Consider the following 13,363-nt stretch of genomic DNA (forward strand, 5'->3'; position numbering starts at 1 on the left):
TGAATTCACTTATAAACACCTTGGTGTTTGAAGCTTATTTGCGTAAAAATTTACCAATTGATTTATAAATCCAATTTTAAACTATACATATTTTTATTCTGTCATAATATGTAGTATTTATTATGCATAATATATAATAGTAATATGTCTTACATATTAGTGTTATTACAATATATAATAATGTTTATATGTCTGTGTAAACAATTTTAGTTAAAATTAATGTTTTTTTCATTATGCTTATAAAATGTCTAAAATAGAAACAAAAATACAATAAAATGATTATTCTATTGATATAGACAAAATCTTACATAATTTTGATCATCTTTGCAGAAGAGATATACATATCACTTTAAAAAAGAAAAATGATGCCATCTTTCAATTATTATGTAATATAACATTGCCCAGGGAAGCCTAACAGACTTTAAAATTTTAAACTGATATATTAATAATGAATAGCCAAACAAGATATTAGATATTGAATAATTTCAGAAAATTTCCCAGTGGATCATCATCTCGTGTGAATATTGATTGAAAGAGAAACTTAAATGTTTATTTGTCTTTTCTAAATTTATCCTAGTCCATGAATCTATCTGTTCTAAAAGACTCTATCATGTAAAGTTATTGAGAGAATTTATTACTCATTCAAAAAAAATTAAGATAAATCTATTTAAGTACAACTCTAAAAAATAAAAAAAATTAAATGTAAACTTTTTTTGACACACAAATTCCACTTAAAGAAAATATTTCTTACATACTAGTACAATTTGGGAATGTGGGTGACAAATTTCTTTTTCTTGACCTGGGGTGTGTGTATGAAATTTGTCTTACAACAATTCTTGTGGCCATACACAGAAAAATGAAACAGGGTCCTATATTTTTTTGTATGTGCTTTTCTCTATATATGTTTCAATGTACAACAAATACAATTTAAAAAATCTTAGTATTACTGAAGTTAATGAGTCAAAAGTATCTTGTTATGTTTCCATAAACTAATCATAAAGTTAAATTTTGAGGCCTCTAACTTGATTAAATAATTCTTATTTTTTGGTGACAGGTATAAAGTTAGAGAAAGCTAAATCTGAAGTACCCGAAAACCATACCCAGCATATAATAAACATTTATTAATTTTTATAGAGGTATGTGTCTAAAATCTGACTCTACATTTAAGTAATTTGAGGAGCTTAAAAAAATACTCTTACCTGGGACTAATTCTTTAGAAACTGACTAATTGATCCAAAGTGGAAGTTTGGTCATTTATCCAAGTCATTTTAATCTGTAAATGGAGAATTAGGAACCAGAGCCCTAGCAGGTGTTAGAAATCTACTTTTAAAGTGAGGCTACTGAAATATCTCCTATGCCATATATGCTTAAGCAGCAAATTGCATAATATTCATTTTCTTTACCTTATTATTTCATATATCCTTTCTAAAAAATATAATTACAGTATGGCAAAAAAGTAAACAAAAAGAAGCTAAGAAAGTACAATAGTTGCAGCAAAGTGAAAAATGACATGAAATTCATAAATACAAATAGTGACTAACAGTTTATATATTTGGGGCTTTTAACCCTGTACTCTGAAATGTGTTAAAATAAGTTAAATTGTTTAGTAACAAGTGTCCCCCAATAATTTTCACTGCTCTTTTGTTGTTACAGTCATATTCAAGAAACTATTCATACCACACATACTAATGCTTTTCTCCAATATATAGATGGATACAAAAACTGCTGTAGTTGATACATTTCAGGCCAAAGGAGAGCCGGGTCCTCTGTGTAATTGGATACTGTTAGTGTTACCGCTCTTATCTTCAGCCCCCTCTATCTGAGCCTATAATGCATGAGGTGACTGGTCAATTAGTCTTTCCTCTCAGGAGAGCTGGTTTTGGCCATACACACAATACAAGGACTCTATTAACTTAATTTTATCTGCAATTTGTGTACATGACCCAAATCACCTCAAAGTAAATTACAATTAGTTGCCTGAACCCTTGAAGAACTAGGACTAGACTCAGACTTAAGGCCCACAGGGGCTGATAGAACTGTGAGGGAATTGTGTGCAGCACCTGCCCACCGTGCTCTGCTTAATCAACTGCATCTCCATGGGGCACTGGCAAGGAGGCTGGAAGAGCACCAAGTGCTGTTTACACAACTGGAACCGTTCCATCTCAACTCAACTGAAGCAAACAACAGTGAAAGGTTCTCTCTTCCAATCATCCAGCAAAAACAGTACGAACTGGACATCTTGGGAAGTAAATCACCGTGAATATCGAGACATCAGAGGCAGGAGAAACTGTTTTTTAAAAAGTAGTTCAGTGAAGCAGTTTTTATTATCTCTAGTGTTTACTGTGGGACCCACTGCTTTCTCGATGCAGTATGCACAGGAAAGTAAGAAGAAAGCCATGCACTAGTTATAGTAAAATGTCATATTATTCTCCCCTCAGTACAGGCTTCCTTGCAGGTTCTTCTAATCTAATGATTGTCACAGCTTCATGTAGCCTTGTTTCTCTAAAATTTCTAACCACATGAGCTCCTTAACCTGCATTTCCTATAAGAAATCACATAAAATTTGGTATGACTATCTACTTTAAATGAAATTTTGTTAAAATAAAGATATTTTATGTTTTTCCCAACACTACTCCAAACATTAAAATCCATGGTATTTTTTCCTTTGAATATTTATAATTCTTATACAATGTATTTTGTTATTAATGTTATTTTATGCTGGACTGAAAATAATTGAAAGATTTCATGTTCAAGATTATCTTCCTGCTAAAACCATACAAAGCCCCTCCCAGAAAACAAAGTAAACAAATGTTGTATTAAACATAAACATAAACATTATATCCGTCACTATCTCAAAAATGGGAATATGTAGTTACAATTTACTTTCTTTGTGCCAGGTACTGTGCTATGTATATGCATTATCTCATTTAAATCTCAAACCATCATGAGGCAAATATATAAATATTAAGATTTATAGTATACTACTATTACTCCCTATTTGGCAGGTGAAAAAGTAAGGGCTTAGAAATTAAGAAATAGAAACAACTAGGCCAAAGTTATACTACCACTGAGCATTGGACTAGAGGTTTGAAATTCAGAATTTAGTTTCTTAATTATGACTCTGTAATGACAATTTTACAAAATTTTGGATGTGCTTTCTAATTTATAGGCTAAATACGGTTAAAGAGTAAAAGAAAAAATTCTAAGGGGAAATATCATTAAAGACATAGGAGACTGAGGAAAGTATGCAGATGTTATAAGCATGAGTAGCTGCTAAATGCAAAATAATATTATAAAATCTTGTGATAAAAAGGAGATTCTTTTCCTAATAAGAACACTTCCAAACTAGCTGGATAAGTGTGTCTGCTATTACTGTATTTTCAGATCATATTGGAGAGGCGACATTACTCAGTGGTGAAGATTTTAGGTTTTGGAGTCAGATGGGTTGGGTTCACAATTCATCTCTTCTACCCATTAGTTTTGTCATCTTGAGTAAAACTATTTAACCTCTCTAGGCCACAGTTTCTTTGTTAGTAAAATAAGAGAAATATTTACAACCAACTTCTTGTTATGAGGATGAGATGAATCAATTCATATAAAGCACGTAAAACCATTCAGGGATATATTAAGCATTTAATAAATGTTAGCCATTTCTTATTTAACTATTGGGAAATCTTTTTTTTTCTGGTTCACATAACACAGTGTGAGTAGAGCAATGAGGGGATCTGAATGAATGCAACATGGTTAATACGATATTCGTGATCCTCTTGAGATTTCTACATATTGTGTTCCTTTAATATTTGGAGAGTTCATTGCTATTTTGAATATTCTGATTTCAATATTAAGGATGCAGTAATAACTTCATTGAACAAATGATTAGAATGAAACTCAGCTATGGTAATGATGTAAGCTCATGACATAGAGAGAAGAATAAACCAATTCTACCAATAATCCAAAAGAGCTGCAATGCACAAACTTGGATACCAGTATGTGAGGCTTGAAATGAAATTTGTTCACAATTATCAGAGCCATATTCTTTTTTCTCAGACTAATGAATGTTCATGTGACATGAATTGAGTTTTTAAAAAACACTATAGTGATACATTTTTGGTATATTGGAAGAAGGCAATTGTATAAACACAAGGCCGATTATATACACCAAGAATGAAGAAAGCACATTTGGAAACAATGAAACATTAAAACATTGATGTGATCAGCAGGAGAACACAGTAACAGAATGTTCACATCAGCATTCAGCAATCAGTGTCTCAGGACAAACACATCATGCTGACTGTCAGATGAACAGATATTCCCACAAGGAAGACCTGAAAAATAAAAAAAAGAAAAAGAAAACTGCAAAGCGGACTATAAGTTGCTATACATGGCATCCAGTTTTTTAATTCTCTTGCTTCTTAGACTGTTTTACCAGATTTTTTCTTTCCTTAAAAGGAGAGCTTTAAGTGATCCATCTATGAAATATATGTCAGTTGTTTGAAAATGTGCAAAGGCAATCTGTGATACCCTCCTGCATGAGAAGAAAAAAGAAACATATTTTAAACATATGGAAACAAAGCCTTTCAATTGTATATGAAACGTTTCACCCAGGCATTGCCTTTTCCCCCTCCCAATCCTCTCATATGCATCCAGAAATATCATCATCAAAATTCTTTTTAATGATAGACATACACTAGATGATTGTTTTGGTAACCTAGCCGGCTTTTTACTATCATAGGGTTCCTCAGACAGACTTCTATGAAACAATACAAGGAGGGATGTTAAGAGATCTTAGCATAACATAGATTGCTGCCAAATTGTCAGCTGTTGCCGGATGAATGGTGAGACAAAGGCACATTTTTGCCCCCCTGGGCGAACCAACTTAGATGACACATCTGTATACAGTTGTCCAGTTAGCATTAGTGTAAATCTTCACTGTTGACATAAATAATATAACTCTCCAAACTAAGGGTGCAGTGATGACTTTCCTCCGGAATGTAATATGAGGATTATAACCAAGAGAGTTAGCCCTCTTGATCAGTCACAAGGGCCTGAGCCAGTCCACAGGGACTCCTGAAAGCATTGCTAATTCTTCATGCCTTAAGTATGTAATCACATCCTAGAGACTTGAGTTACATACTGATAACAATTGCTTCTCTTCTAGAAGACAAACCACCCCGAGCATAAAAGAAGAGAATTAAATATCGCTGCATGAGTCTCACATGGACTCACATGACAGTGTTTGTGCTGAGGGCTCTCATCTGCTGCCCCTGTCCCTGGCCTCCTCACCCGGGGACAACTGCTCCCCAGGGGCCTTTTAACTTTCAAATTTATGATTTCACACTTGAGGCAAGTCTGTTGTCCTTTAAAAAGACAAATGCAGATTCCAGAGAATTAATTTCTCTGTAAATACAATTGAGAAGACAACTCATGAACTTTTGTAGCTTTTTTTAAAGAAGGATCTCCCAAGATTAGCAGAAAATTGCAAATAAATGGGACAGAACACAAAAATTTCTGTCTTTTGTAAAATAAATGCAGAAAATATGGTTTTATAAATTGTATTTTGTAATGAGTATTTACAAATGCCACAGTGGAACAGATTCATGCACATTTCTTTTGAAATAAAATCGAGACCCTTGCTCTAAGTATCAAACAGAAGTGCAAATTTAAGCCTATTATTGGGTTAGTTAGTTAACTAAGTAGCTTAGGTAACTGTGATTAGATTTTGGATGATTTCTATAATTGTAGAAATAGTGAGATCAATCAAGAAGAATTCATATTTGAACCATCATGCTGCATAAATATAGTAGCAATCTTAAGAGTCCTTGACTTAAATATATGCAGATACACTATTTTAAAAAGGCTAAGTAATATCTGAAACTCTTCCTCCAGACTGGCAAACATTTGTTTCTGTTTATTTCCCTTTCTTCTCCTTGCTTCCTCTCACCTATGACCCATCTTATCTCATCAATGACATCAGCCCTATTTCCTATTTCTAATGGACACTTAGTTTTACGGCACCTTGCTTTATTGCATGTTACTAACGCTGCATTTTTTTTTTTTACAAATTGAAGGCAAGACCCTCCATCAGCAAAAAGATTATGACTCGCTTTATTGCCATGCTTGCTTTATCGTGGGGGGAGGATGGGGGTGGGTTGGAACTGAACCTACAGTGTCTTTGAGGTTGGCCTCAAGCTTACTGAAGGAGTTCTTCTCTGGCCGAAGTTGTGGGGGAAGTGGAGTCCTCGGGTGCTCATCATTTTCCCTGAAGTAAGAGTATCCTCAGCCTACCAGCTTTGTATCCTCTAGCATCTCCTTACTCCCTATCCTCCAGTCTGTCCTCACTTTTCACATCTAAAATGTGAATAAAGTTCATTCGTATATTAGAACCCACAAAATGGAACCCGGTCCCTGTCAGATCCAAACCTGAGTCTGCCTGAACTTTCGGGATCCACCTGTCATGGAAACCAATTACGCTTCTCCCACTCAGCTTTAGCTAGTTGACCTCGCTCAGGAAAACGGGGCCTGCTAGCCCGTCATGCTGTTTCCATCTTCTCTTCTAAGGTTCTTTAAACCCCTCCTTTGCCCAGTATTTCTCGGACAGTGCTCCCTGCTTGTGAGGCGCATGCTTCCCCAGTCTATACGTTGTTTTCTTTTGAATAAAGGCCATTAGACTCATCAGTAAATTGTTTCAGTGTTGCCATTTGAAAGTTTTGGCGAGCAAGCAGTACCGGAGACAGGTGCGGAGGGCTGCGGGGCCTGCTCCTACACACCTGGGAAGGAACCCAGAGGACCCTTCTGTTCGCTGCTCCCTGGGCCGCTCCCCTCCGGGTCTCCGGTAAGCGTCTCTCACACCCAGTTCCTCTTATTGGGTAAGCCCTTCTAATTTGTCTGTCCTTGTCATTCTGGATGGCAACTGGGGTATGGGAGACTCCAGATTTTCATGGTGAGACTTAGTGGGTCAAAACATCGAGGTTTGCGGCCGATCTTTTTAGAAGTGTGTCTTTAGGAGATCCTGGCCGGTCTCAGGAATGTGCACAACCTCACAGAAACAGTAAGTCTGGTTGAATTAGGGAGGATTATTTTAACAAGGGGACATAGTGGGTAACTCCCAATCCAAAGAAAGTAAGATGGCAGCTGAGAAGGAATTTACAAAAACCTTCATGTAAATCCGCAGCATAAACAGCTGGGGGACTTGGGGAAGTACCATAAATTAGGATGAAAATCTGAACTGTTTTGACCAATGGCACTTCAAAATCTAAGTGAGCACAAGTCAGACTATTTAAAAGCCTTTAGGTGACATACAGGTGGCCAACAGGTCCATAAAAACGGGCTCAACACTAATCATCAGGGGAATGCCAACCAAAACTGAAATGAGACAGCATCTCACATCTGTTGGAATGGCTATTATCAAAAGGATAAGAGATAACGAGTGTTGGTGAGGGTGTGGAGAAAGGGAATATTTTTGCTCTGTTGGTAGGAAATATAAATTGGTGCAGCCACTATGGAAAACATTATGGAGTTCTGTTTTTAAAAAAATTAAGCATAGAACTGCCACAGGATCCAACAATTCTTCTGGGCGTTTATCCAAAGAAAACAAAACCACTGACTTGAAGAGATAAGTTCATTGCACCAACATGTTCATCACAGTATTATTTAAAGTAGCTAAGATGTAGAAACAATGTTTCCACACAATGGAAATGTATATTATTCAGCCATAAAAATAAAACTGATGAAATTTTGCCATTTGTGACAACGTGAAACTAGAGGGTGTTATGCTAAGTAAATAGGAGAAAGACAAATGCCCTATGATCTTACTTACATGTGAAATCTAAATAAACAAACAAAAACCAAGTTCATAGATACAGAAAGCAGGCAGGTGGTTGCTGGAGGTGGGGAGGTGGGTGTGGGCAAAATGGGTAACCGTCAAAAGATACAAACTCAGTTACAAACTAAATCATGTGAACATTATGTACAGTATGGTGACAATAGTTAATAATACTATATTGCACATTTGGAAGTTGCTAAGAGTAAATCTTTAAAGTTCTTAGCACAAGAGAAAAATATTATAATTGTATAGAGACAGATATTACCTACATTTATTGTGGTATCATTTCACACTATATACAATCGTCAAATTGTTACATTGTATACCTGAAACTAATATAATGTTATATGTCAATTATACTTTTTAAAAAAGCTACTAGGGCATCAGCCACTATAAAAACATCTTCTTATAAAAGGAATAATAGATCTGTGGCTAATGGGAATGTCCAAAGCCCCCAAAACTGCAACGTATGAGTCCATCACTTAAAAACTGGTGAAGCAGTGGCCACCCGAGTCCAAGACTCCACTGCTAGGCTAAGTCAGTAAGTAATCTGCCTGGACAGCAAAGATTTTGTGTCTTACCAAATAAATTTACTGTGCTTCATGTTGTATCTGTCCAGTCTTTGATGACTTCAGTAGATCCAGCCCTCTCAATCTTAAAATAGGTAAGTTGTGTTCACAGCTATGTGACTTGATGTATTTGTTTTTAAAAATCTTCTGTTGTCACTTTAGTTAAACAGGTATTATTTCATAATTATCTGGGATCCTATTTAGGCATATGTTCATACTTTTTGATGTTTTGACAACTTCCCCAAAATCAAATTCTACATGGAGTCCTTTTGACCTCAAAGTCACTTTGAGGTTCCCCAGAGGGCTCCAGAAAATTCTCAAAGAATTTGTGGTTCACCTTGTAAAACTAATTAGCTTTATTTGTTACGTTAAATTATGTGGGAAGCATTGTCAAATAAAAAGTGATGATAGACCTTCTTAGGCTACATGTATACAGAATATAGGTATTCCAGAAATTATTTAAAGTTTCTATAAATTTGTCAATATTCTCATTGTCTAGTTATTGTCCTAAATTATTATATGCCACAGAAATAACTCAACATAAGGTAACGGTTAGAATAAGAAATAGAAATCATGTTATTTTTCTTTTTCTCACTTGGGCTTTCACAACTGAGGGATCCATTCAGAGAGAAAGTGCTTCTAAATACATCCTATGTCTTGTAATCTAAGAATTTTAAAATAGAAAACAAAGGAAGAAATGAAGAACTCCCTTCCAGAGAACACGGATGTTTTTCTTTAATATTGCATTACACACAGACAGGTTCCCTGTGCCTGAAAACGGCACAGCTGTGTGCATTTGTGCACAAGATTAGGTTCATTGCATTCAGCTCGGTGCGTCTTTTATGGTCACTCTTCCTCAGCTGTCTTCCCATCTCACTTTCACATTTAAACTCTCAAAGAAACATGGAAGATCATTAAATGGGCCTGGAATTTTAGTGAAAGGATACTGAGCAATAGCTAAAGTAGATGAGCTCTGCTGGATGGTGTATTTCATGAAATTATTCAAGCCCTACAAATAGGCATTAGGTTAACTGCTCAGAATATTTTTTAAAAAACATGTTCAGGAAAGTTTAAAAAAAGTAAGAAGGAGCATTGATGGAATGAAAATGAAAAACACTGTTCAATGAGGCTAATCAGTTTTAATTTTGAATGTGGCTTATTTCTTGTGAGAACGTAGTATTTTCCCTCCCCCTACCAATTCCCAATCTTCTGAAATCAATGCATATAACAAAATAACACAGTCCTCTCATTCTTACCTTTGGTGTACCAGCCCTTATTATCTAAATTGAGTTGTTTTTCTTGATTCACTTTTCAAATAAATAAATATATACTATATGCATAAATTTACACCAATATGCACATTAAAGTAGTATTTAGTTTCTGTCATAGATTTTGAAATGATACAAAAGGACATCCTTGGAATTTTACCCTGTTTTTCTGGGTGTGATTTGAGCCCTCTCTTTAGCCACCCTCAGTCAGTATTTACTTCTACTTGGTCTCTTCTCTTACAGACGCTCAGACCCTACTTGCCATTTCGCTCTCATGCAAGTCAGTTTCTTTCAGACAAGAACAAACTATGACCAAACCCATTCATCTCATGCAAGATATAAAAATTAATGTTATGTTTCTCAGAACTATATTTTTCTTATCAGACATACTGATAAGAATTCCAAGCATTAAAAAAAAAACTAAGGTAAAAAATCATTTCTTAGAGATCTAGAACCAACTTGGAAATTTCTGTGCCTGGAAATTTCACAGGCACAGAAATTTCTGTGCCTCAAAGTTCAGAGATCAGAGGAGATAGGATATCCCTGAGCATAAGGCCCTCCTGCATCTTCCACTCGGGTGTGACTGATAATGTTAGTGTAAAGAAATCAAATTGAAGATTGGTCATGTTCCAAAATCAACTTCGAACTGGTAGTTACAGCTCTGGATCTCTACTTACCTGGTCTAATGTTGGCTTTTTCACTGCAGTATGACAGAGTTCATTCTAAGACTCAACTTTAGGGTTCTTTTCGATTTTGTTAATCCCAAAGGCTGAAAACCCCAGATGATTTTAGTATGAAAATTTAAACACTTCATAGAAATTTCTTGTGTACTCTGTTTTCCTAAAATAATATTACTTTAATCTTTCTTCCCTCCCTCCCTCCCTCGCTTTTTCCTTCCTCCCTTCCTTCCTTCCTTCCTTCCTTCCTTCCTTCCTTCCTTCCTTCCTTCCTTCCTTCCTTCCTTCCTTTCTCTCTCTCTCTCTCTCTCTTTCTTTCTTTCTTCTTTCAACACTATTACAGATGTTCACCATTTCCCCACCTTTGCCCCCTTCCAGCCAGCCCTTGCTCACCCCCTTCTGCCTTCACCACATTGTGGTCTGTGCCCATGGTCCATGCATATGTGCATGTAAGTTTTTTGGCCAATCCTTTCTGGTCCCCCCCACCTCTCTCCCTTCTGAGATCTGTCAGTCTGTTTCATGTAACTAAGTACTCACTTTTAATCAAAATATTTTCATTATTCCATAATAATGATATTAGTTCAGAAGGAAAAAAGAGAAATCAAGTAACTAAAGGTTCAAAAAATAAAACTGTGTTGTATATCAGGCATAAAAAATGTTCTATTCTTTTTTAAAGTCAAAAGGACTTACAACTACTTGAGGTATTGTACATACTGTTGTATAAATTTTATATGTGTTATGGGCTTAATTATTTCCCCTTGCCCCAAATTACCTAGTAAGAGAAGTGGTTTACATAGTCATAACATTTAAATTGCTGCCAAAGAAAGAATGTAAAAAATTAAATGGAAAATATTACATAATTGCAAAAAAATACCTCAATTTTCTACCATTTATCATGTACTATAATACATCGACTCACTAAATAGGATTATAGTCCTTTATTATAAGCCCCTAGTGGTACTATGCTATACATTTTTAAAATGCTACTGCAAAAATGTTCTTTTCTTTTTGTTTCTGCCTATTGCATACTTAAGCTATAGATAATTTTTGAATAAAAAGCCTATGGTAGGTATAAATGCAAGAGTTAACTGCTCCTGTCTGCTGATGTCCTTTTCATGTCCCATGAAGGTGGCCTCTCTCAGTCCAGCATCTTCTCCTGTTTCTTACCTTCCTTTTTCTTCTTCTTGGATTCAGCTAGAGGCTTGGGCTTGGTCACTTTGCCAGAGGGTTGCATTTCTAACCCTTTGTACCTCAGAATGTGACCATGTTTAGATGTAAGTTCTTTGAAGAGGTGATTATGTTAAAAATGAGGTCATTAGGATAGAGCCTAACTTAATTTGACTGCTGTCCTTACAAGAAGAAGAAATCGGACAGACAGACATACACATAGGGAAAACAATGTAAAGACATGGGGAGGAGATGGCCACCTACTAGCCAAGTACAGACACCTGGAAAAGATTCTTCCCTCACAGATTTCAGAAGAAACCAAATCTATTGACACCTTGACCTCAGGCTTGTATTCTCTAAAACTATGAGAAAATAAATTCCTATTGTTTAATCCAGGGGTCCTGAGCCCCTGGGCCCCAGGACCATTATGGGTCTGTGGCCTGTTAGGAATCAGGCCACACAGCAGGAGGTGAGCTGAGGGCAAAGGAAGCTTCATCTGTATTTACAGCTGCTCCCCATCGCTCGCATTACTGCCTGAGCTCTGCCTCCTGCCAGATTAGCTGCACATTAGATCCTCACAGGAGCTGGCACCCTACTGTGAACTGCGCATGTGGGTGATCTAGGTTGCACAGTCCTTGTGAGAATCCAATGCCTGATGATCTGAGGTGGAGCTGAGGCAGTGATGTTACTAGCAGCACAGAGGAGCGGCTGCCAATACAGATCATCATTAGCAGAGAGGTTTGACTGCATGGAGACAATGAATCAACTGCTTTCAGACTCATATCAAAACCCTACCAGCGAGTGGCAAGTGACAATTAAGCTCCGTCCGGTGGCAGGCTATAAAGCCATTCCCTCTACCCTGGTCCATGGAAAAATTGTCTTCCATGAAACTGGTCCCTGGCGCAAAAATATTGGGGACCCCTGGTTTAATCGATTCCATCCATGCTACTTTGTTAGTTATGGTAGCTCTAGCAAGCTAATAATACAGTATGGGAATGATTTTTTATTTGAAAAAAAATTAAGTAGTCAATATTACTTCAACATTTGCTGAAAAATTTGGTTGACTTACTTTGCAAAGTTTCCAGAAAGAATCTGGTTTTAATAATCAGCAAAAATAAAACCAAAAACAATAACAGAAAACCCTGGCCAGTGTAGCTCAGTAGGGTGAGCACTGTCCTGCAAACCAAAAGGTTGCCCATTCTATTTCCAATCAAGGCACATGCCTGGGTTGCAGGCCAGGTTCCAGGTTGGGGCACATGAGAGGCAACCACACATTGATGTTTCTCTCCCTCTCTTTCTCCTTCCCTTCCCCCTCTCTAAAAATAAATAAATAAATATTTCAAAAATAACCAGAAAAAAACATTGAAAATACTGATTTTTAAGAATAGTTTTAAGATACCACATATTTGGATATGTTAAAAATGTCTTGATCACATCTATAACTTTTTAAATCGTCACATCATGCAATTAATGTTAACTCAGTTTTGATGTGGTACTGTAGTTTAAATCTTGGCAAATGTACATGAAAAACACATTATGATCAAACAAATATGCCATAGGATAGTAAAATAAATAGTCACTAACAGAGATTGATGTACATATTTAAGTCTGATTCACCAAGGCAGTTAGTACTGTTTTATTACATCAGCTAGGGCTTTCATCTAATATAATCCATCAACATTTCCTAATAAATTCAAGGTTTTTTTTCCCCCAAAGCATTTGCCCATACATTTCTTAAAAGGAATATTTCCAACTAAAGAGTTTAGGTTAATTATAAAACTAAGAAAAGCACAATTACCTCTTTGATTTTGATTTTATATACTTAAGATGGAACAAAACTGAACTTATTCTTATCATTTT

Source organism: Artibeus jamaicensis, unplaced genomic scaffold (genome assembly GCF_021234435.1).
Source record: "Artibeus jamaicensis isolate MK-2021 breed Jamaican fruit bat unplaced genomic scaffold, CSHL_Jam_final contig_787, whole genome shotgun sequence".
NCBI lineage: Eukaryota > Metazoa > Chordata > Mammalia > Chiroptera > Phyllostomidae > Artibeus > Artibeus jamaicensis.